Source organism: Balaenoptera acutorostrata, chromosome 7, assembly GCF_949987535.1.
Source record: "Balaenoptera acutorostrata chromosome 7, mBalAcu1.1, whole genome shotgun sequence".
NCBI classification, from domain to species: domain Eukaryota; kingdom Metazoa; phylum Chordata; class Mammalia; order Artiodactyla; family Balaenopteridae; genus Balaenoptera; species Balaenoptera acutorostrata.
In genome coordinates, this window is record NC_080070.1 from 89,679,534 (window position 1) to 89,706,375 (window position 26,842).

Here is a 26,842-nt window from a genome sequence, read left to right on the forward strand (position 1 = left end):
AAACATCTAAAAAACTCAGCTTACAGAGCATAGTGCACTTCCACTCATGGGCGTATAAATTGGGAAAACTAAAAATCAGCAAGACACAGGCATCCCAAAGTTTAGGGCTGCTCTGTTGACAAGAACCTCCACTTCGTTACACCTTAAATATCCCAGGAAAGAGAAAAATGGATAAAGAAGTTGTGGTCCTTATGTACAATGGAATATCACTCAGCCATGAAATCAACCTCATAAGGCTAGTAGCAGCATGATGAGTGGATTTAGGTACGACGATTCTAAGTGAAATAAGTCACACAGAAAAAGACACTTATCAGAAGATATCACTTTTAGAGGGAATGGAAAAACCGCTACACTTGAACTGAATTACAAAACAGAATAGAGTCACACGTTTAGAAAACACACTATGGCTGCTTAACGGGAAAGGAGAGGTGGGGTGATGCATAAAACAAGGGTTTGAAATTAGCTCAGATACCGTTCCATAAACCCAATATGTAATAGACAAGACCTACTCCTTGCTCAGTGAACTGGACTCAACACCCCCTATTCACCGCTCAAGAATATATCTGACTAGTAAGAATGTTAAAACCTATGTATTGATATCTCTCTGTAAGTGAGTCAAGTGGGTGTAAAGCGTCAGAAACACAGCAGTGAAAAGCAGCTAAACCCCATTATAAAAATCAAATACTTTAAAATACCCGTGAACAAAGACCGTGAAAGAGAGAGAAATTCTTACAAAATTCGTTCAGGGGCTGTGATGCCACCTGGATTGACCATATCTAGACCCACAGCTGATTGAGACATAAGGATGGACCCTCTTGGGGCTGAGAGGTTTGGTGAGGTTGGGGGAGCAAACGCAGACCCTTTAAAGAAATACTGCGTGGTACCCATCCCATGGGTCCCAAATCTCCAGGTTCAAGGGCATCTTCCTACATCGAAAACATGCATCAGAAACCCAGAAGATGGTACACCGTGTGATCGGGAAAGGTTTCTAAAACGCACGTCATTTCTCATCTCCTTGTGCTCGGGTTCGCCATTCCAGCCGCTTTACTAGCAATCTCCCTCCTTGGAGAATCAGCACCTTTAACCTCCTGTTCCGTACAGGTTGCAATTTGTCCTGAGGATGAACGGGAAGAGGGGGAACCAATGAGAGACTAGCTCTAGGTGTTGGGACAGGCACAGCTCACTCTATTTTCCCATCAGGAAGAAGAATTAACCACAGGCTCAGCCTGCGCCCTGAACCAGAATAGGGCCTGAAGCAATCCTGCGGTTTTGCGGCCAGCCTTCAAGAAAGCGAGTTGAAAAATGGAGCTCAGGGGCACTGCAATTCACAAACCTGCAGAGTTAAAAATGATAACTCTCGGCCACAAATATTTTGAGGGAAGGCAATGAAGAGGATTTGAAAGCAAGGCAGAATTGCAGGAAACAGATTTCAGGAGGAAGATTCGAATCGCCTTTAAAGCACAGGAAAAGCGGCGAAACCTCGACAATGATGCCCTTGGCCAAAAAGGGCGTATGCGTTTTTTCCTGAATATATTCAGGAAAAAACGCATACGCCCTTTTTGGCCAACCAAGCAACCTGGAAAGGCAAATCAGCGCTACAAAGAAGTCTCGCTTCCCATCGGTCAAAAGGGCCATGCTGAATAAAGTGTCAAAACCAGAAATGCAGGACAGGCCATGGAGAGACGGGAGCCTTGCTACGCTGATGGGCGGGATGTAAATTGCCAACAGCCACTCTGGAGAAGTGTACGGTGTGTCCTGAAACATCTAAAAAACTCAGCTTACAGAGCATAGGGCACTTCCACTCATGGGCGTATAAATTGGGAAAACTAAAAATCAGCAAGACACAGGCATCCCAAAGTTTAGGGCTGCTCTGTTGACAAGAACCTCCACTTCGTTACACCTTAAATATCCCAGGAAAGAGAAAAATGGATAAAGAAGTTGTGGTCCTTATGTACAATGGAATATCACTCAGCCATGAAATCAACCTCATAAGGCTAGTAGCAGCATGATGAGTGGATTTAGCTACGACGATTCTAAGTGAAATAAGGCACACAGAAAAAGACACTTATCATAAGATATCACTTATAGAGGGAATGGAAAAACCGCTACACTTGAACTGAATTACAAAACAGAATAGAGTCACACGTTTAGAAAACACACTATGGCTGCTTAACAGGAACGGAGAGGTGGGGTGATGCATAAAACAAGGGTTTCAAATTAGCTCAGATACCGTTCCATAAACCCAATATGTAATAGACAAGACCTACTCCTTGCTCAGTGAACTGGACTCAACACCCCCTATTCACCACCCAAGAATATATCTGACTAATAAGAATGTTAAAACCTATGTATTGATATCTCTCTGTAAGTGAGTCAAGTGGGTGTAAAGCGGCAGAAACACAGCAGTGAAAAGCAGCTAAACCCCATTATAAAAATCAAATCCTTTAAAATACCCGTGAACAAAGACCGTGGAAGAGAGAGAAATTCTTACAAAATTCGTTCAGGGGCTGTGATGCCACCTGGATTGACCATATCTAGACCCACAGCTGATTGAGACATAAGGATGGACCCTCTTGGGGCTGAGAGGTTTGGTGAGGTTGGGGGAGCAAACGCAGACCCTTTAAAGGAATACTGCGTGGTACCCATCCCATGGGTCCCAAATCTCCAGGTTCAAGGGTATCTTCCTACATCGAAAACATGCATCAGAAACCCAGAAGATGGTACACCGTGTGATCGGGAAAGGTTTCTAAAACGCTCCTCATTTCTCATCTCCTTGTGCTCGGGTTCGCCATTCCAGCCGCTTTACTAGCAATCTCCCTCCTTGGAGAATCAGCACCTTTAACCTCCTGTTCTGTACAGGTTGCAATTTGTCCTGAGGATGAACGGGAAGAGGGGGAACCAATGAGAGACTAGCTCTAGGTGTTGGGACAGGCACAGTTTACTCTATTTTCCCATCAGGAAGAAGAATTAACCACAGGCTCAGCCTGCGCCCGGAACCAGAATAGGGCCTGAAGCAATCCTGCGCTTTTGCGGCCAGCTCCCAAGAAAGCGAGTTGAAAAATGGAGCTCAGGGGCACTGCAATTCACAAACCTGCAGAGTTATAAATGATAACTCTCGTGCACAAATATATTGAGGGAAGGCAACGAAGAGGATTTGAAAGCAAGGCAGAATTGCAGGAAACAGATTTCAGGAGGTAGATTCGAATCGCCTTTAAAGCACAGGAAAAGCGGCAAAACCTCGACAATGATGCCCTTGGCCAAAAAGGGCGTATGCGTTTTTTCCTGAATATATTCAGGAAAAAACGCATACGCCCTTTTTGGCCAACCAAGCAACCTGGAAAGGCAAATCAGCGCTACAAAGAAGTCTCGCTTCCCATCGGTCAAAAGGGCCATGCTGAATAAAGTGTCAAAACCAGAAATGCAGGACAGGCCATGGAGAAACGGGAACCTTGCTACGCTGATGGGCGGGATGTAAATTGCCAACAGCCACTCTGGAGAAATGTACGGTGTGTCCTGAAACATCTAAAAAACTCAGCGTACAGAGCATAGGGCACTTCCACTCATGGGCGTATAAATTGGGAAAACTAAAAATCAGCAAGACACAGGCACCCCAAAGTTTAAGGCTGCTCTGTTGACAAGAACCTCCACTTCGTTACACCTTAAATATCCCAGGAAAGAGGAAAATGGATAAAGAAGTTGTGGTCCTTATGCACAAAGGAATATCACTCAACCATGAAATCAACGTCATAAGGCTAGTAGCAGCATGATGAGTGGGTTTAGGTACGACGATTCTAAGTGAAATAAGTCACACAGAAAAAGACTCAGATCCTAAGATATCACTTATAGAGGGAATGTAAAAACCGCTACACTTGAACTGAACTACAAAACAGAACAGAGTCACACGTTTAGAAAACACACTATGGCTGCTTAACGGGAAAGGAGAGGTGGGGTGATGCATAAAACAAGGGTTTGAAATTAGCTCAGATACCATTCCATAAACCCAATATGTAATAGACAAGACCTACTCCTTGCTCAGTGAACTGGACTCAACACCCCCTATTCACCGCCCTCGAATATATCTGACTAGTAAGAATCTTAAAACCTATGTATTGATATCTCTCTGTAAGTGAGACTTGTGGATGTAAAGCGGCATAAACACAGCAGTGAAAAGCAGCTAAACCCCATTACAAAAATCAATTACTAAGCTTCCCTGGTTGCGCAGTGGTTGAGAATCTGCCTGCTAATGCAGGAAACACGGGTTCGAGCCCTGGTCTGGGAAGATCCCACATGCCGTGGAGCAACTAGGCCCGTGAGCCACAACTACTGAGCCTGCGCGTCTGGAGCCTGTGCTCCGCAACAAGAGAGGCCACAATAGTGAGAGGCCCGCGCACCGCGATGAAGAGTGGCCCCCACTTGCCACAACTGGAGAAAGCCCTAGCACAGAAACGAAGACCCAACATAGCAATCAATCAATCAATCAATCACTAAAGAAATCTTAAAAAAAATTTGCTTATATTTAAAAAAAAAACCATTACTTTAAAAAACCCGTGAAACAAAGACAGTGAGAGAGAGAGAAATTCTTACCAAATTCGTTCAGGGGCAGTGATGCCACCTGGATTGACCATACCTAGACCCACAGGTGATTGAGACATAAGGGTGGACACTCAGGGGCTGAGAGGTTTGGTGAGGTTGGGGGAGCAAACGCAGACCCTTTAAAGGAATACTGCGTGGTACCCATCCCATGGGTCCCAAATCTCCAGGTTCAAGGGCATCTTCCTACATCGAAAACATGCATGAGAAACCCAGAAGATGGTACACCGTGTGATCGGGAAAGGTTTCTAAAACGCACGTCATTTCTCATCTCCTTGTGCTCGGGTTCGCCATTCCAGCCGCTTTACTAGCAATCTCCCTCCTTGGAGAATCAGCACCTTTAACCTCCTGTTCCGTACAGGTTGCAATTTGTCCTGAGGATGAACGGGAAGAGGGGGAACCAATGAGAGACTAGCTCTAGGTGTTGGGACAGGCACAGCTCACTCTATTTTCCCATCAGGAAGAAGAATTAACCACAGGCTCAGCCTGCGCCCGGAACCAGAATAGGGCCTGAAGCAATCCTGCGCTTTTGCGGCCAGCCTTCAAGAAAGCGAGTTGAAAAATGGAGCTCAGGGGCACTGCAATTCACAAACCTGCAGAGTTATAAATGATAACTCGTCCACAAATATATCGAGGGAAGGCAACGAAGAGGATCTGAAAGCAAGGCAGAATTGCAGGAAACAGATTTCAGGAGGTAGATTCGAATCGCCTTTAAAGCACAGGAAAAGCGGCGAAACCTCGACAATGATGCCCTTGGCCAAAAAGGGCGTATGCGTTTTTTCCTGAATATATTCAGGAAAAAACGCATACGCCCTTTTTGGCCAACCAAGCAACCTGGAAAGGCAAATCAGCGCTACAAAGAAGTCTCGCTTCCCATCGGTCAAAAGGGCCATGCTGAATAAAGTGTCAAAACCAGAAATGCAGGACAGGCCATGGAGAAACGGGAGCCTTGCTACGCTGATGGGCGGGATGTAAATTGCCAACAGCCACTCTGGAGAAGTGTACGGTGTGTCCTGAAACATCTAAAAAACTCAGCTTACAGAGCATAGGGCACTTCCACTCATGGGCGTATAAATTGGGAAAACTAAAAATCAGCAAGACACAGGCATCCCAAAGTTTAGGGCTGCTCTGTTGACAAGAACCTCCACTTCGTTACACCTTAAATATCCCAGGAAAGAGAAAAATGGATAAAGAAGTTGTGGTCCTTATGTACAATGGAATATCACTCAGCCATGAAATCAACGTCATAAGGCTAGTAGCAGCATGATGAGTGGATTTAGCTACGACGATTCTAAGTGAAATAAGGCACACAGAAAAAGACACTTATCATAAGATATCACTTATAGAGGGAATGGAAAAACCGCTACACTTGAACTGAATTACAAAACAGAATAGAGTCACACGTTTAGAAAACACACTATGGCTGCTTAACAGGAATGGAGAGGTGGGGTGATGCATAAAACAAGGGTTTCAAATTAGCTCAGATACCGTTCCATAAACCCAATATGTAATAGACAAGACCTACTCCTTGCTCAGTGAACTGGACTCAACACCCCCTATTCACCACCCAAGAATATATCTGACTAATAAGAATGTTAAAACCTATGTATTGATATCTCTCTGTAAGTGAGTCAAGTGGGTGTAAAGCGGCAGAAACACAGGAGTGAAAAGCAGCTAAACTCCATTATAAAAATCAAATACTTTAAAATACCCGTGAACAAAGACCGTGAAAGAGAGAGAAATTCTTACAAAATTCGTTCAGGGGCTGTGATGCCACCTGGATTGACCATATCTAGACCCACAGCTGATTGAGACATAAGGATGGACCCTCTTGGGGCTGAGAGGTTTGGTGAGGTTGGGGGAGCAAACGCAGACCCTTTAAAGGAATACTGCGTGGTACCCAACCCATGGGTCCCAAATCTCCAGGTTCAAGGGTATCTTCCTACATCGAAAACATGCATCAGAAACCCAGAAGATGGTACACCGTGTGATCGGGAAAGGTTTCTAAAACGCTCCTCATTTCTCATCTCCTTGTGCTCGGGTTCGCCATTCCAGCCGCTTTACTAGCAATCTCCCTCCTTGGAGAATCAGCACCTTTAACCTCCTGTTCCGTACAGGTTGCAATTTGTCCTGAGGATGAACGGGAAGAGGGGGAACCAATGAGAGACTAGCTCTAGGTGTTGGGACAGGCACAGCTCACTCTATTTTCCCATCAGGAAGAAGAATTACCCACAGGCTCAGCCTGCGCCCGGAACCAGAATAGGGCCTGAAGCAATCCTGCGCTTTTGCGGCCAGCTCCCAAGAAAGCGAGTTGAAAACTGGAGCTCAGGGGCACTGCAATTCACAAACCTGCAGAGTTATAAATGATAACTGTCGTGCACAAATATATCGAGGGAAGGCAACGAAGAGGATTTGAAAGCAAGGCAGAATTGCAGGAAACAGATTTCAGGAGGTAGATTCGAATCGCCTTCAAAGCACAGGAAAAGAGGCAAAACCTCCACAATGATGCCCTTGGCCAAAAAGGGCGTATGCGTTTTTTCCTGAATATATTCAGGAAAAAACGCATACGCCCTTTTTGGCCAACCAAGCAACCTGGAAAGGCAAATCAGCGCTACAAAGAAGTCTCGCTTCCCATCGGTCAAAAGGGCCATGCTGAATAAAGTGTCAAAACCAGAAATGCAGGACAGGCCATGGAGAAACGGGAGCCTTGCTACGCTGATGGGCGGGATGTAAATTGCCAACAGCCACTCTGGAGAAGTGTACGGTGTGTCCTGAAACATGTAAAAAACTCAGCTTACAGAGCATAGGGCACTTCCACTCATGGGCTTATAAATTGGGAAAACTAAAAATCAGCAAGACACAGGCACCCCAAAGTTTAAGGCTGCTCTGTTGACAAGAACCTCCACTTCGTTACACCTTAAATATCCCAGGAAAGAGGAAAATGGATAAAGAAGTTGTGGTCCTTATGCACAAAGGAATATCACTCAGCCATGAAATCAACGTCATAAGGCTAGTAGCAGCATGATGAGTGGATTTAGGTACGACGATTCTAAGTGAAATAAGTCACACAGAAAAAGACTCAGATCCTAAGATATCACTTATAGAGGGAATGTAAAAACCGCTACACTTGAACTGAACTACAAAACGGAACAGAGTCACACGTTTAGAAAACACACTATGGCTGCTTAACGGGAAAGGAGAGGTGGGGTGATGCATAAAACAAGGGTTTGAAATTAGCTCAGATACCATTCCATAAACCCAATATGTAATAGACAAGACCTACTCCTTGCTCAGTGAACTGGACTCAACACCCCCTATTCACCGCCCTCGAATATATCTGACTAGTAAGAATCTTAAAACCTATGTATTGATATCTCTCTGTAAGTGAGACTTGTGGATGTAAAGCGGCATAAACACAGCAGTGAAAAGCAGCTAAACCCCATTACAAAAATCAATTACTGGGCTTCCCTGGTTGCGCAGTGGTTGAGAATCTGCCTGCTAATGCAGGAAACACGGGTTCGAGCCCTGGTCTGGGAAGATCCCACATGCCGTGGAGCAACTAGGCCCGTGAGCCACAACTACTGAGCCTGCGCGTCTGGAGCCTGTGCTCCGCAACAAGAGAGGCCACAATAGTGAGAGGCCCGTGCACCGCGATGAAGAGTGGCCCCCACTTGCCACAACTGGAGAAAGCCCTAGCACAGAAACGAAGACCCAACATAGCAATCAATCAATCAATCAATCACTAAAGAAATCTTAAAAAAAATTTGCTTATATTTAAAAAAAAACGATTACTTTAAAAAACCCGTGAAACAAAGACAGTGAGAGAGAGAGAAATTCTTACCAAATTCGTTCAGGGGCAGTGATGCCACCTGGATTGACCATACCTAGACCCACAGGTGATTGAGACATAAGGGTGGACACTCAGGGGCTGAGAGGTTTGGTGAGGTTGGGGGAGCAAACGCAGACCCTTTAAAGGAATACTGCGTGGTACCCATCCCATGGGTCCCAAATCTCCAGGTTCAAGGGCATCTTCCTACATCGAAAACATGCATGAGAAACCCAGAAGATGGTACACCGTGTGATTGGGAAAGGTTTCTAAAACGCACGTCATTTCTCATCTCCTTGTGCTCGGGTTCGCCATTCCAGCCGCTTTACTAGCAATCTCCCTCCTTGGAGAATCAGCACCTTTAACCTCCTGTTCCTTACAGGTTGCAATTTGTCCTGAGGATGAACGGGAAGAGGGGGAACCAATGAGAGACTAGCTCTAGGTGTTGGGACAGGCACAGCTCACTCTATTTTCCCATCAGGAAGAAGAATTAACCACAGGCTCAGCCTGCGCCCGGAACCAGAATAGGGCCTGAAGCAATCCTGCGCTTTTGCGGCCAGCCTTCAAGAAAGCGAGTTGAAAAATGGAGCTCAGGGGCACTGCAATTCACAAACCTGCAGAGTTATAAATGATAACTCTCGTCCACAAATATATCGAGGGAAGGCAACGAAGAGGATCTGAAAGCAAGGCAGAATTGCAGGAAACAGATTTCAGGAGGTAGATTCGAATCGCCTTTAAAGCACAGGAAAAGCGGCGAAACCTCGACAATGATGCCCTTGGCCAAAAAGGGCGTACGTTTTTTCCTGAATATATTCAGGAAAAAACGCATACGCCCTTTTTGGCCAACCAAGCAACCTGGAAAGGCAAATCAGCGCTACAAAGAAGTCTCGCTTCCCATCGGTCAAAAGGGCCATGCTGAATAAAGTGTCAAAACCAGAAATGCAGGACAGGCCATGGAGAAACGGGAGCCTTGCTACGCTGATGGGCGGGATGTAAATTGCCAACAGCCACTCTGGAGAAGTGTACGGTGTGTCCTGAAACATGTAAAAAACTCAGCTTACAGAGCATAGGGCACTTCCACTCATGGGCTTATAAATTGGGAAAACTAAAAATCAGCAAGACACAGGCACCCCAAAGTTTAAGGCTGCTCTGTTGACAAGAACCTCCACTTCGTTACACCTTAAATATCCCAGGAAAGAGGAAAATGGATAAAGAAGTTGTGGTCCTTATGCACAAAGGAATATCACTCAGCCATGAAATCAACGTCATAAGGCTAGTAGCAGCATGATGAGTGGATTTAGGTACGACGATTCTAAGTGAAATAAGTCACACAGAAAAAGACTCAGATCCTAAGATATCACTTATAGAGGGAATGTAAAAACCGCTACACTTGAACTGAACTACAAAACGGAACAGAGTCACACGTTTAGAAAACACACTATGGCTGCTTAACGGGAAAGGAGAGGTGGGGTGATGCATAAAACAAGGGTTTGAAATTAGCTCAGATACCATTCCATAAACCCAATATGTAATAGACAAGACCTACTCCTTGCTCAGTGAACTGGACTCAACACCCCCTATTCACCGCCCTCGAATATATCTGACTAGTAAGAATCTTAAAACCTATGTATTGATATCTCTCTGTAAGTGAGACTTGTGGATGTAAAGCGGCATAAACACAGCAGTGAAAAGCAGCTAAACCCCATTACAAAAATCAATTACTGGGCTTCCCTGGTTGCGCAGTGGTTGAGAATCTGCCTGCTAATGCAGGAAACACGGGTTCGAGCCCTGGTCTGGGAAGATCCCACATGCCGTGGAGCAACTAGGCCCGTGAGCCACAACTACTGAGCCTGCGCGTCTGGAGCCTGTGCTCCGCAACAAGAGAGGCCACAATAGTGAGAGGCCCGTGCACCGCGATGAAGAGTGGCCCCCACTTGCCACAACTGGAGAAAGCCCTAGCACAGAAACGAAGACCCAACATAGCAATCAATCAATCAATCAATCACTAAAGAAATCTTAAAAAAAATTTGCTTATATTTAAAAAAAAACGATTACTTTAAAAAACCCGTGAAACAAAGACAGTGAGAGAGAGAGAAATTCTTACCAAATTCGTTCAGGGGCAGTGATGCCACCTGGATTGACCATACCTAGACCCACAGGTGATTGAGACATAAGGGTGGACACTCAGGGGCTGAGAGGTTTGGTGAGGTTGGGGGAGCAAACGCAGACCCTTTAAAGGAATACTGCGTGGTACCCATCCCATGGGTCCCAAATCTCCAGGTTCAAGGGCATCTTCCTACATCGAAAACATGCATGAGAAACCCAGAAGATGGTACACCGTGTGATTGGGAAAGGTTTCTAAAACGCACGTCATTTCTCATCTCCTTGTGCTCGGGTTCGCCATTCCAGCCGCTTTACTAGCAATCTCCCTCCTTGGAGAATCAGCACCTTTAACCTCCTGTTCCTTACAGGTTGCAATTTGTCCTGAGGATGAACGGGAAGAGGGGGAACCAATGAGAGACTAGCTCTAGGTGTTGGGACAGGCACAGCTCACTCTATTTTCCCATCAGGAAGAAGAATTAACCACAGGCTCAGCCTGCGCCCGGAACCAGAATAGGGCCTGAAGCAATCCTGCGCTTTTGCGGCCAGCCTTCAAGAAAGCGAGTTGAAAAATGGAGCTCAGGGGCACTGCAATTCACAAACCTGCAGAGTTATAAATGATAACTCTCGTCCACAAATATATCGAGGGAAGGCAACGAAGAGGATCTGAAAGCAAGGCAGAATTGCAGGAAACAGATTTCAGGAGGTAGATTCGAATCGCCTTTAAAGCACAGGAAAAGCGGCGAAACCTCGACAATGATGCCCTTGGCCAAAAAGGGCGTACGTTTTTTCCTGAATATATTCAGGAAAAAACGCATACGCCCTTTTTGGCCAACCAAGCAACCTGGAAAGGCAAATCAGCGCTACAAAGAAGTCTCGCTTCCCATCGGTCAAAAGGGCCATGCTGAATAAAGTGTCAAAACCAGAAATGCAGGACAGGCCATGGAGAGACGGGAGCCTTGCTACGCTGATGGGCGGGATGTAAATTGCCAACAGCCACTCTGGAGAAGTGTACGGTGTGTCCTGAAACATCTAAAAAACTCAGCTTACAGAGCATAGGGCACTTCCACTCATGGGCGTATAAATTGGGAAAACTAAAAATCAGCAAGACACAGGCATCCCAAAGTTTAGGGCTGCTCTGTTGACAAGAACCTCCACTTCGTTACACCTTAAATATCCCAGGAAAGAGAAAAATGGATAAAGAAGTTGTGGTCCTTATGTACAATGGAATATCACTCAGCCATGAAATCAACCTCATAAGGCTAGTAGCAGCATGATGAGTGGATTTAGGTATGACGATTCTAAGTGAAATAAGTCACACAGAAAAAGACTCAGATCCTAAGATATCACTTATAGAGGGAATGTAAAAACCGCTACACTTGAACTGAATTACAAAACAGAATAGAGTCACACGTTTAGAAAACACACTATGGCTGCTTAACGGGAAAGGAGAGGTGGGGTGATGCATAAAACAAGGGTTTCAAATTAGCTCAGATACCGTTCCATAAACCCAATATGTAATAGACAAGACCTACTCCTTGCTCAGTGAACTGGACTCAACACCCCCTATTCACCACCCAAGAATATATCTGACTAATAAGAATGTTAAAACCTATGTATTGATATCTCTCTGTAAGTGAGTCAAGTGGGTGTAAAGCGGCAGAAACACAGGAGTGAAAAGCAGCTAAACTCCATTATAAAAATCAAATACTTTAAAATACCCGTGAACAAAGACCGTGAAAGAGAGAGAAATTCTTACAAAATTCGTTCAGGGGCTGTGATGCCACCTGGATTGACCATATCTAGACCCACAGCTGATTGAGACATAAGGATGGACCCTCTTGGGGCTGAGAGGTTTGGTGAGGTTGGGGGAGCAAACGCAGACCCTTTAAAGGAATACTGCGTGGTACCCAACCCATGGGTCCCAAATCTCCAGGTTCAAGGGTATCTTCCTACATCGAAAACATGCATCAGAAACCCAGAAGATGGTACACCGTGTGATCGGGAAAGGTTTCTAAAACGCTCCTCATTTCTCATCTCCTTGTGCTCGGGTTCGCCATTCCAGCCGCTTTACTAGCAATCTCCCTCCTTGGAGAATCAGCACCTTTAACCTCCTGTTCCGTACAGGTTGCAATTTGTCCTGAGGATCAACGGGAAGAGGGGGAACCAATGAGAGACTAGCTCTAGGTGTTGGGACAGGCACAGCTCACTCTATTTTCCCATCAGGAAGAAGAATTAACCACAGGCTCAGCCTGCGCCCGGAACCAGAATAGGGCCTGAAGCAATCCTGCGCTTTTGCGGCCAGCTCCCAAGAAAGCGAGTTGAAAAATGGAGCTCAGGGGCACTGCAATTCACAAACCTGCAGAGTTATAAATGATAACTCTCGGCCACAAATATATTGAGGGAAGGCAACGAAGAGGATTTGAAAGCAAGGCAGAATTGCAGGAAACAGATTTCAGGAGGTAGATTCGAATCGCCTTTAAAGCACAGGAAAAGCGGCAAAACCTCGACAATGATGCCCTTGGCCAAAAAGGGCGTATGCGTTTTTTCCTGAATATATTCAGGAAAAAACGCATACGCCCTTTTTGGCCAACCAAGCAACCTGGAAAGGCAAATCAGCGCTACAAAGAAGTCTCGCTTCCCATCGGTCAAAAGGGCCATGCTGAATAAAGTGTCAAAACCAGAAATGCAGGACAGGCCATGGAGAAACGGGAGCCTTGCTACGCTGATGGGCGGGATGTAAATTGCCAACAGCCACTCTGGAGAAGTGTACGGTGTGTCCTGAAACATGTAAAAAACTCAGCTTACAGAGCATAGGGCACTTCCACTCATGGGCTTATAAATTGGGAAAACTAAAAATCAGCAAGACACAGGCACCCCAAAGTTTAAGGCTGCTCTGTTGACAAGAACCTCCACTTCGTTACACCTTAAATATCCCAGGAAAGAGGAAAATGGATAAAGAAGTTGTGGTCCTTATGCACAAAGGAATATCACTCAGCCATGAAATCAACGTCATAAGGCTAGTAGCAGCATGATGAGTGGATTTAGGTACGACGATTCTAAGTGAAATAAGTCACACAGAAAAAGACTCAGATCCTAAGATATCACTTAGAGAGGGAATGTAAAAACCGCTACACTTGAACTGAACTACAAAACGGAACAGAGTCACACGTTTAGAAAACACACTATGGCTGCTTAACGGGAAAGGAGAGGTGGGGTGATGCATAAAACAAGGGTTTGAAATTAGCTCAGATACCATTCCATAAACCCAATATGTAATAGACAAGACCTACTCCTTGCTCAGTGAACTGGACTCAACACCCCCTATTCACCGCCCTCGAATATATCTGACTAGTAAGAATCTTAAAACCTATGTATTGATATCTCTCTGTAAGTGAGACTTCTGGATGTAAAGCGGCATAAACACAGCAGTGAAAAGCAGCTAAACCCCATTACAAAAATCAATTACTGGGCTTCCCTGGTTGCGCAGTGGTTGAGAATCTGCCTGCTAATGCAGGAAACACGGGTTCGAGCCCTGGTCTGGGAAGATCCCACATGCCGTGGAGCAACTAGGCCCGTGAGCCACAACTACTGAGCCTGCGCGTCTGGAGCCTGTGCTCCGCAACAAGAGAGGCCACAATAGTGAGAGGCCCGTGCACCGCGATGAAGAGTGGCCCCCACTTGCCACAACTGGAGAAAGCCCTAGCACAGAAACGAAGACCCAACATAGCAATCAATCAATCAATCAATCACTAAAGAAATCTTAAAAAAAATTTGCTTATATTTAAAAAAAACCATTACTTTAAAAAACCCGTGAAACAAAGACAGTGAGAGAGAGAGAAATTCTTACCAAATTCGTTCAGGGGCAGTGATGCCACCTGGATTGACCATACCTAGACCCACAGGTGATTGAGACATAAGGGTGGACACTCAGGGGCTGAGAGGTTTGGTGAGGTTGGGGGAGCAAACGCAGACCCTTTAAAGGAATACTGCGTGGTACCCATCCCATGGGTCCCAAATCTCCAGGTTCAAGGGCATCTTCCTACATCGAAAACATGCATGAGAAACCCAGAAGATGGTACACCGTGTGATTGGGAAAGGTTTCTAAAACGCACGTCATTTCTCATCTCCTTGTGCTCGGGTTCGCCATTCCAGCCGCTTTACTAGCAATCTCCCTCCTTGGAGAATCAGCACCTTTAACCTCCTGTTCCGTACAGGTTGCAATTTGTCCTGAGGATGAACGGGAAGAGGGGGAACCAATGAGAGACTAGCTCTAGGTGTTGGGACAGGCACAGCTCACTCTATTTTCCCATCAGGAAGAAGAATTAACCACAGGCTCAGCCTGCGCCCGGAACCAGAATAGGGCCTGAAGCAATCCTGCGCTTTTGCGGCCAGCCTTCAAGAAAGCGAGTTGAAAAATGGAGCTCAGGGGCACTGCAATTCACAAACCTGCAGAGTTATAAATGATAACTCTCGTCCACAAATATATCGAGGGAAGGCAACGAAGAGGATCTGAAAGCAAGGCAGAATTGCAGGAAACAGATTTCAGGAGGTAGATTCGAATCGCCTTTAAAGCACAGGAAAAGCGGCGAAACCTCGACAATGATGCCCTTGGCCAAAAAGGGCGTACGTTTTTTCCTGAATATATTCAGGAAAAAACGCATACGCCCTTTTTGGCCAACCAAGCAACCTGGAAAGGCAAATCAGCGCTACAAAGAAGTCTCGCTTCCCATCGGTCAAAAGGGCCATGCTGAATAAAGTGTCAAAACCAGAAATGCAGGACAGGCCATGGAGAGACGGGAGCCTTGCTACGCTGATGGGCGGGATGTAAATTGCCAACAGCCACTCTGGAGAAGTGTACGGTGTGTCCTGAAACATCTAAAAAACTCAGCTTACAGAGCATAGGGCACTTCCACTCATGGGCGTATAAATTGGGAAAACTAAAAATCAGCAAGACACAGGCATCCCAAAGTTTAGGGCTGCTCTGTTGACAAGAACCTCCACTTCGTTACACCTTAAATATCCCAGGAAAGAGAAAAATGGATAAAGAAGTTGTGGTCCTTATGTACAATGGAATATCACTCAGCCATGAAATCAACCTCATAAGGCTAGTAGCAGCATGATGAGTGGATTTAGGTATGACGATTCTAAGTGAAATAAGTCACACAGAAAAAGACTCAGATCCTAAGATATCACTTATAGAGGGAATGTAAAAACCGCTACACTTGAACTGAATTACAAAACAGAATAGAGTCACACGTTTAGAAAACACACTATGGCTGCTTAACGGGAAAGGAGAGGTGGGGTGATGCATAAAACAAGGGTTTCAAATTAGCTCAGATACCGTTCCATAAACCCAATATGTAATAGACAAGACCTACTCCTTGCTCAGTGAACTGGACTCAACACCCCCTATTCACCACCGAAGAATATATCTGACTAATAAGAATGTTAAAACCTATGTATTGATATCTCTCTGTAAGTGAGTCAAGTGGGTGTAAAGCAGCATAAACACAGCAGTGAAAAGCAGCTAAACCCCATTATAAAAATCAAATACTTTAAAATACCCGTGAACAAAGACCGTGAAAGAGAGAGAAATTCTTACAAAATTCGTTCAGGGGCTGTGATGCCACCTGGATTGACCATATCTAGACCCACAGCTGATTGAGACATAAGGATGGACCCTCTTGGGGCTGAGAGTTTTGGTGAGGTTGAGGGAGCAAACGCAGACCCTTTAAAGGAATACTGCGTGGTACCCATCCCATGGGTCCCAAATCTCCAGGTTCAAGGGTATCTTCCTACATCGAAAACATGCATGAGAAACCCAGAAGATGGTACACCGTGTGATCGGGAAAGGTTTCTAAAACGCACGTCATTTCTCATCTCCTTGTGCTCGGGTTCCCCATTCCAGCCGCTTTACTAGCAATCTCCCTCCTTGGAGAATCAGCACCTTTAACCTCCTGTTCCGTACAGGTTGCAATTTGTCCTGAGGATGAACGGGAAGAGGGGGAACCAATGAGAGACTAGCTCTAGGTGTTGGGACAGGCACAGCTCACTCTATTTTCCCATCAGGAAGAAGAATTACCCACAGGCTCAGCCTGCGCCCGGAACCAGAATAGGGCCTGAAGCAATCCTGCGCTTTTGCGGCCAGCTCCCAAGAAAGCGAGTTGAAAAATGGAGCTCAGGGGCACTGCAATTCACAAACCTGCAGAGTTAAAAATGATAACTCTCGGCCACAAATATTTTGAGGGAAGGCAACGAAGAGGATTTGAAAGCAAGGCAGAATTGCAGGAAACAGATTTCAGGAGGTAGATTCGAATCGCCTTTAAAGCATAGGAAAAGCGGCGAAACCTCGACAATGATGCCGTTGGCCAAAAAGGGCGTATGCGTTTTTTCCTGAATATATTCAGGAAAAAACGCATACGCCATTTTTGGCCAACCAAGCAACCTGGAAAGGCAAATCAGCGCTACAAAGAAGTCTCGCTTCCCATCGGTCAAAAGGGCCATGCTGAATAAAGTGTCAAAACCAGAAATGCAGGACAGGCCATGGAGAAACGGGAGCCTTGCTACGCTGATGGGCGGGATGTAAATTGCCAACAGCCACTCTGGAGAAGTGTACGGTGTGGCCTGAAACATCTAAAAAACTCAGCTTACAGAGCATAGTGCACTTCCACTCATGGGCGTATAAATTGGGAAAACTAAAAATCAGCAAGACACAGGCATCCCAAAGTTTAGGGCTGCTCTGTTGACAAGAACCTCCACTTCGTTACACCTTAAATATCCCAGGAAAGAGAAAAATGGATAAAGAAGTTGTGGTCCTTATGTACAATGGAATATCACTCAGCCATGAAATCAACCTCATAAGGCTAGTAGCAGCATGATGAGTGGATTTAGGTACGACGATTCTAAGTGAAATAAGACACACAGAAAAAGACACTTATCAGAAGATATCACTTTTAGAGGGAATGGAAAAACCGCTACACTTGAACTGAATTACAAAACAGAATAGAGTCACACGTTTAGAAAACACACTATGGCTGCTTAACGGGAAAGGAGAGGTGGGGTGATGCATAAAACAAGGGTTTGAAATTAGCTCAGATACCGTTCCATAAACCCAATATGTAATAGACAAGACCTACTCCTTGCTCAGTGAACTGGACTCAACACCCCCTATTCACCGCTCAAGAATATATCTGACTAGTAAGAATGTTAAAACCTATGTATTGATATCTCTCTGTAAGTGAGTCAAGTGGGTGTAAAGCGGCAGAAACACAGCAGTGAAAAGCAGCTAAACCCCATTATAAAAATCAAATACTTTAAAATACCCGTGAACAAAGACCGTGAAAGAGAGAGAAATTCTTACAAAATTCGTTCAGGGGCTGTGATGCCACCTGGATTGACCATATCTAGACCCACAGCTGATTGAGACATAAGGATGGACCCTCTTGGGGCTGAGAGGTTTGGTGAGGTTGGGGGAGCAAACGCAGACCCTTTAAATAAATACTGCGTGGTACCCATCCCATGGGTCCCAAATCTCCAGGTTCAAGGGCATCTTCCTACATCGAAAACATGCATCAGAAACCCAGAAGATGGTACACCGTGTGATCGGGAAAGGTTTCTAAAACGCACGTCATTTCTCATCTCCTTGTGCTCGGGTTCGCCATTCCAGCCGCTTTACTAGCAATCTCCCTCCTTGGAGAATCAGCACCTTTAACCTCCTGTTCCGTACAGGTTGCAATTTGTCCTGAGGATGAACGGGAAGAGGGGGAACCAATGAGAGACTAGCTCTAGGTGTTGGGACAGGCACAGCTCACTCTATTTTCCCATCAGGAAGAAGAATTAACCACAGGCTCAGCCTGCGCCCGGAACCAGAATAGGGCCTGAAGCAATCCTGCGCTTTTGCGGCCAGCCTTCAAGAAAGCGAGTTGAAAAATGGAGCTCAGGGGCACTGCAATTCACAAACCTGCAGAGTTAAAAATGATAACTCTCGGCCACAAATATTTTGAGGGAAGGCAACGAAGAGGATTTGAAAGCAAGGCAGAATTGCAGGAAACAGATTTCAGGAGGAAGATTCGAATCGCCTTTAAAGCACAGGAAAAGCGGCGAAACCTCGACAATGATGCCCTTTGCCAAAAAGGGCGTATGCGTTTTTTCCTGAATATATTCAGGAAAAAACGCATACGCCCTTTTTGGCCAACCAAGCAACCTGGAAAGGCAAATCAGCGCTACAAAGAAGTCTCGCTTCCCATCGGTCAAAAGGGCCATGCTGAATAAAGTGTCAAAACCAGAAATGCAGGACAGGCCATGGAGAGACGGGAGCCTTGCTACGCTGATGGGCGGGATGTAAATTGCCAACAGCCACTCTGGAGAAGTGTACGGTGTGTCCTGAAACATCTAAAAAACTCAGCTTACAGAGCATAGGGCACTTCCACTCATGGGCGTATAAATTGGGAAAACTAAAAATCAGCAAGACACAGGCATCCCAAAGTTTAGGGCTGCTCTGTTGACAAGAACCTCCACTTCGTTACACCTTAAATATCCCAGGAAAGAGAAAAATGGATAAAGAAGTTGTGGTCCCTATGTACAAAGGAATATCACTCAGCCATGAAATCAACGTCATAAGGCTACTAGCAGCATGATGAGTGGATTTAGGTACGACGATTCTAAGTGAAATAAGGCACACAGAAAAAGACACTTATCATAAGATATCACTTATAGAGGGAAAGGAAAAACCGCTACACTTGAACTGAATTACAAAACAGAATAGAGTCACACGTTTAGAAAACACACTATGGCTGCTTAACAGGAACGGAGAGGTGGGGTGATGCATAAAACAAGGGTTTCAAATTAGCTCAGATACCGTTCCATAAACCCAATATGTAATAGACAAGACCTACTCCTTGCTCAGTGAACTGGACTCAACACCCCCTATTCACCACCCAAGAATATATCTGACTAATAAGAATGTTAAAACCTATGTATTGATATCTCTCTGTAAGTGAGTCAAGTGGGTGTAAAGCGGCAGAAACACAGCAGTGAAAAGCAGCTAAACCCCATTATAAAAATCAAATCCTTTAAAATACCCGTGAACAAAGACCGTGGAAGAGAGAGAAATTCTTACAAAATTCGTTCAGGGGCTGTGATGCCACCTGGATTGACCATATCTAGACCCACAGCTGATTGAGACATAAGGATGGACCCTCTTGGGGCTGAGAGGTTTGGTGAGGTTGGGGGAGCAAACGCAGACCCTTTAAAGGAATACTGCGTGGTACCCATCCCATGGGTCCCAAATCTCCAGGTTCAAGGGTATCTTCCTACATCGAAAACATGCATCAGAAACCCAGAAGATGGTACACCGTGTGATCGGGAAAGGTTTCTAAAACGCTCCTCATTTCTCATCTCCTTGTGCTCGGGTTCGCCATTCCAGCCGCTTTACTAGCAATCTCCCTCCTTGGAGAATCAGCACCTTTAACCTCCTGTTCTGTACAGGTTGCAATTTGTCCTGAGGATGAACGGGAAGAGGGGGAACCAATGAGAGACTAGCTCTAGGTGTTGGGACAGGCACAGTTTACTCTATTTTCCCATCAGGAAGAAGAATTAACCACAGGCTCAGCCTGCGCCCGGAACCAGAATAGGGCCTGAAGCAATCCTGCGATTTTGCGGCCAGCTCCCAAGAAAGCGAGTTGAAAAATGGAGCTCAGGGGCACTGCAATTCACAAACCTGCAGAGTTATAAATGATAACTCTCGTGCACAAATATATTGAGGGAAGGCAACGAAGAGGATTTGAAAGCAAGGCAGAATTGCAGGAAACAGATTTCAGGAGGTAGATTCGAATCGCCTTTAAAGCACAGGAAAAGCGGCAAAACCTCGACAATGATGCCCTTGGCCAAAAAGGGCGTATGCGTTTTTTCCTGAATATATTCAGGAAAAAACGCATACGCCCTTTTTGGCCAACCAAGCAACCTGGAAAGGCAAATCAGCGCTACAAAGAAGTCTCGCTTCCCATCGGTCAAAAGGGCCATGCTGAATAAAGTGTCAAAACCAGAAATGCAGGACAGGCCATGGAGAAACGGGAACCTTGCTACGCTGATGGGCGGGATGTAAATTGCCAACAGCCACTCTGGAGAAATGTACGGTGTGTCCTGAAACATCTAAAAAACTCAGCGTACAGAGCATAGGGCACTTCCACTCATGGGCGTATAAATTGGGAAAACTAAAAATCAGCAAGACACAGGCACCCCAAAGTTTAAGGCTGCTCTGTTGACAAGAACCTCCACTTCGTTACACCTTAAATATCCCAGGAAAGAGGAAAATGGATAAAGAAGTTGTGGTCCTTATGCACAAAGGAATATCACTCAACCATGAAATCAACGTCATAAGGCTAGTAGCAGCATGATGAGTGGGTTTAGGTACGACGATTCTAAGTGAAATAAGTCACACAGAAAAAGACTCAGATCCTAAGATATCACTTATAGAGGGAATGTAAAAACCGCTACACTTGAACTGAACTACAAAACAGAACAGAGTCACACGTTTAGAAAACACACTATGGCTGCTTAACGGGAAAGGAGAGGTGGGGTGATGCATAAAACAAGGGTTTGAAATTAGCTCAGATACCATTCCATAAACCCAATATGTAATAGACAAGACCTACTCCTTGCTCAGTGAACTGGACTCAACACCCCCTATTCACCGCCCTCGAATATATCTGACTAGTAAGAATCTTAAAACCTATGTATTGATATCTCTCTGTAAGTGAGACTTGTGGATGTAAAGCGGCATAAACACAGCAGTGAAAAGCAGCTAAACCCCATTACAAAAATCAATTACTAAGCTTCCCTGGTTGCGCAGTGGTTGAGAATCTGCCTGCTAATGCAGGAAACACGGGTTCGAGCCCTGGTCTGGGAAGATCCCACATGCCGTGGAGCAACTAGGCCCGTGAGCCACAACTACTGAGCCTGCGCGTCTGGAGCCTGTGCTCCGCAACAAGAGAGGCCACAATAGTGAGAGGCCCGCGCACCGCGATGAAGAGTGGCCCCCACTTGCCACAACTGGAGAAAGCCCTAGCACAGAAACGAAGACCCAACATAGCAATCAATCAATCAATCAATCACTAAAGAAATCTTAAAAAAAATTTGCTTATATTTAAAAAAAAAACCATTACTTTAAAAAACCCGTGAAACAAAGACAGTGAGAGAGAGAGAAATTCTTACCAAATTCGTTCAGGGGCAGTGATGCCACCTGGATTGACCATACCTAGACCCACAGGTGATTGAGACATAAGGGTGGACACTCAGGGGCTGAGAGGTTTGGTGAGGTTGGGGGAGCAAACGCAGACCCTTTAAAGGAATACTGCGTGGTACCCATCCCATGGGTCCCAAATCTCCAGGTTCAAGGGCATCTTCCTACATCGAAAACATGCATGAGAAACCCAGAAGATGGTACACCGTGTGATCGGGAAAGGTTTCTAAAACGCACGTCATTTCTCATCTCCTTGTGCTCGGGTTCGCCATTCCAGCCGCTTTACTAGCAATCTCCCTCCTTGGAGAATCAGCACCTTTAACCTCCTGTTCCGTACAGGTTGCAATTTGTCCTGAGGATGAACGGGAAGAGGGGGAACCAATGAGAGACTAGCTCTAGGTGTTGGGACAGGCACAGCTCACTCTATTTTCCCATCAGGAAGAAGAATTAACCACAGGCTCAGCCTGCGCCCGGAACCAGAATAGGGCCTGAAGCAATCCTGCGCTTTTGCGGCCAGCCTTCAAGAAAGCGAGTTGAAAAATGGAGCTCAGGGGCACTGCAATTCACAAACCTGCAGAGTTATAAATGATAACTCGTCCACAAATATATCGAGGGAAGGCAACGAAGAGGATCTGAAAGCAAGGCAGAATTGCAGGAAACAGATTTCAGGAGGTAGATTCGAATCGCCTTTAAAGCACAGGAAAAGCGGCGAAACCTCGACAATGATGCCCTTGGCCAAAAAGGGCGTATGCGTTTTTTCCTGAATATATTCAGGAAAAAACGCATACGCCCTTTTTGGCCAACCAAGCAACCTGGAAAGGCAAATCAGCGCTACAAAGAAGTCTCGCTTCCCATCGGTCAAAAGGGCCATGCTGAATAAAGTGTCAAAACCAGAAATGCAGGACAGGCCATGGAGAAACGGGAGCCTTGCTACGCTGATGGGCGGGATGTAAATTGCCAACAGCCACTCTGGAGAAGTGTACGGTGTGTCCTGAAACATCTAAAAAACTCAGCTTACAGAGCATAGGGCACTTCCACTCATGGGCGTATAAATTGGGAAAACTAAAAATCAGCAAGACACAGGCATCCCAAAGTTTAGGGCTGCTCTGTTGACAAGAACCTCCACTTCGTTACACCTTAAATATCCCAGGAAAGAGAAAAATGGATAAAGAAGTTGTGGTCCTTATGTACAATGGAATATCACTCAGCCATGAAATCAACGTCATAAGGCTAGTAGCAGCATGATGAGTGGATTTAGCTACGACGATTCTAAGTGAAATAAGGCACACAGAAAAAGACACTTATCATAAGATATCACTTATACAGGGAATGGAAAAACCGCTACACTTGAACTGAATTACAAAACAGAATAGAGTCACACGTTTAGAAAACACACTATGGCTGCTTAACAGGAATGGAGAGGTGGGGTGATGCATAAAACAAGGGTTTCAAATTAGCTCAGATACCGTTCCATAAACCCAATATGTAATAGACAAGACCTACTCCTTGCTCAGTGAACTGGACTCAACACCCCCTATTCACCACCCAAGAATATATCTGACTAATAAGAATGTTAAAACCTATGTATTGATATCTCTCTGTAAGTGAGTCAAGTGGGTGTAAAGCGGCAGAAACACAGCAGTGAAAAGCAGCTAAACCCCATTATAAAAATCAAATCCTTTAAAATACCCGTGAACAAAGACCGTGGAAGAGAGAGAAATTCTTACAAAATTCATTCAGTGGCTGTGATGCCACCTGGATTGACCATATCTAGACCCACAGCTGATTGAGACATAAGGATGGACCCTCTTGGGGCTGAGAGGTTTGGTGAGGTTGGGGGAGCAAACGCAGACCCTTTAAAGGAATACTGCGTGGTACCCATCCCATGGGTCCCAAATCTCCAGGTTCAAGGGTATCTTCCTACATCGAAAACATGCATCAGAAACCCAGAAGATGGTACACCGTGTGATCGGGAAAGGTTTCTAAAACGCTCCTCATTTCTCATCTCCTTGTGCTCGGGTTCGCCATTCCAGCCGCTTTACTAGCAATCTCCCTCCTTGGAGAATCAGCACCTTTAACCTCCTGTTCTGTACAGGTTGCAATTTGTCCTGAGGATGAACGGGAAGAGGGGGAACCAATGAGAGACTAGCTCTAGGTGTTGGGACAGGCACAGCTCACTCTATTTTCCCATCAGGAAGAAGAATTAACCACAGGCTCAGCCTGCGCCCGGAACCAGAATAGGGCCTGAAGCAATCCTGCGCTTTTGCGGCCAGCTCCCAAGAAAGCGAGTTGAAAAATGGAGCTCAGGGGCACTGCAATTCACAAACCTGCAGAGTTATAAATGATAACTCTCGGCCACAAATATATTGAGGGAAGGCAACGAAGAGGATTTGAAAGCAAGGCAGAATTGCAGGAAACAGATTTCAGGAGGTAGATTCGAATCGCCTTTAAAGCACAGGAAAAGCGGCAAAACCTCGACAATGATGCCCTTGGCCAAAAAGGGCGTATGCGTTTTTTCCTGAATATATTCAGGAAAAAACGCATACGCCCTTTTTGGCCAACCAAGCAACCTGGAAAGGCAAATCAGCGCTACAAAGAAGTCTCGCTTCCCATCGGTCAAAAGGGCCATGCTGAATAAAGTGTCAAAACCAGAAATGCAGGACAGGCCATGGAGAAACGGGAGCCTTGCTACGCTGATGGGCGGGATGTAAATTGCCAACAGCCACTCTGGAGAAGTGTACGGTGTGTCCTGAAACATCTAAAAAACTCAGCTTACAGAGCATAGGGCACTTCCACTCATGGGCTTATAAATTGGGAAAACTAAAAATCAGCAAGACACAGGCACCCCAAAGTTTAAGGCTGCTCTGTTGACAAGAACCTCCACTTCGTTACACCTTAAATATCCCAGGAAAGAGGAAAATGGATAAAGAAGTTGTGGTCCTTATGCACAAAGGAATATCACTCAGCCATGAAATCAACGTCATAAGGCTAGTAGCAGCATGATGAGTGGATTTAGGTACGACGATTCTAAGTGAAATAAGTCACACAGAAAAAAACTCAGATCCTAAGATATCACTTATAGAGGGAATGTAAAAACCGCTACACTTGAACTGAACTACAAAACGGAAAAGAGTCACACGTTTAGAAAACACACTATGGCTGCTTAACGGGAAAGGAGAGGTGGGGTGATGCATAAAACAAGGGTTTGAAATTAGCTCAGATACCATTCCATAAACCCAATATGTAATAGACAAGACCTACTCCTTGCTCAGTGAACTGGACTCAACACCCCCTATTCACCGCCCTCGAATATATCTGACTAGTAAGAATCTTAAAACCTATGTATTGATATCTCTCTGTAAGTGAGACTTGTGGATGTAAAGCGGCATAAACACAGCAGTGAAAAGCAGCTAAACCCCATTACAAAAATCAATTACTGGGCTTCCCTGGTTGCGCAGTGGTTGAGAATCTGCCTGCTAATGCAGGAAACACGGGTTCGAGCCCTGGTCTGGGAAGATCCCACATGCCGTGGAGCAACTAGGCCCGTGAGCCACAACTACTGAGCCTGCGCGTCTGGAGCCTGTGCTCCGCAACAAGAGAGGCCACAATAGTGAGAGGCCCGTGCACCGCGATGAAGAGTGGCCCCCACTTGCCACAACTGGAGAAAGCCCTAGCACAGAAACGAAGACCCAACATAGCAATCAATCAATCAATCAATCACTAAAGAAATCTTAAAAAAAATTTGCTTATATTTAAAAAAAAAACCATTACTTTAAAAAACCCGTGAAACAAAGACAGTGAGAGAGAGAGAAATTCTTACCAAATTCGTTCAGGGGCAGTGATGCCACCTGGATTGACCATACCTAGACCCACAGGTGATTGAGACATAAGGGTGGACACTCAGGGGCTGAGAGGTTTGGTGAGGTTGGGGGAGCAAACGCAGACCCTTTAAAGGAATACTGCGTGGTACCCATCCCATGGGTCCCAAATCTCCAGGTTCAAGGGCATCTTCCTACATCGAAAACATGCATGAGAAACCCAGAAGATGGTACACCGTGTGATTGGGAAAGGTTTCTAAAACGCACGTCATTTCTCATCTCCTTGTGCTCGGGTTCGCCATTCCAGCCGCTTTACTAGCAATCTCCCTCCTTGGAGAATCAGCACCTTTAACCTCCTGTTCCGTACAGGTTGCAATTTGTCCTGAGGATGAACGGGAAGAGGGGGAACCAATGAGAGACTAGCTCTAGGTGTTGGGACAGGCACAGCTCACTCTATTTTCCCATCAGGAAGAAGAATTAACCACAGGCTCAGCCTGCGCCCGGAACCAGAATAGGGCCTGAAGCAATCCTGCGCTTTTGCGGCCAGCCTTCAAGAAAGCGAGTTGAAAAATGGAGCTCAGGGGCACTGCAATTCACAAACCTGCAGAGTTATAAATGATAACTCTCGTCCACAAATATATCGAGGGAAGGCAACGAAGAGGATCTGAAAGCAAGGCAGAATTGCAGGAAACAGATTTCAGGAGGTAGATTCGAATCGCCTTTAAAGCACAGGAAAAGCGGCGAAACCTCGACAATGATGCCCTTGGCCAAAAAGGGCGTACGTTTTTTCCTGAATATATTCAGGAAAAAACGCATACGCCCTTTTTGGCCAACCAAGCAACCTGGAAAGGCAAATCAGCGCTACAAAGAAGTCTCGCTTCCCATCGGTCAAAAGGGCCATGCTGAATAAAGTGTCAAAACCAGAAATGCAGGACAGGCCATGGAGAAACGGGAGCCTTGCTACGCTGATGGGCGGGATGTAAATTGCCAACAGCCACTCTGGAGAAGTGTACGGTGTGTCCTGAAACATCTAAAAAACTCAGCTTACAGAGCATAGGGCACTTCCACTCATGGGCGTATAAATTGGGAAAACTAAAAATCAGCAAGACACAGGCATCCCAAAGTTTAGGGCTGCTCTGTTGACAAGAACCTCCACTTCGTTACACCTTAAATATCCCAGGAAAGAGAAAAATGGATAAAGAAGTTGTGGTCCTTATGTACAATGGAATATCACTCAGCCATGAAATCAACCTCATAAGGCTAGTA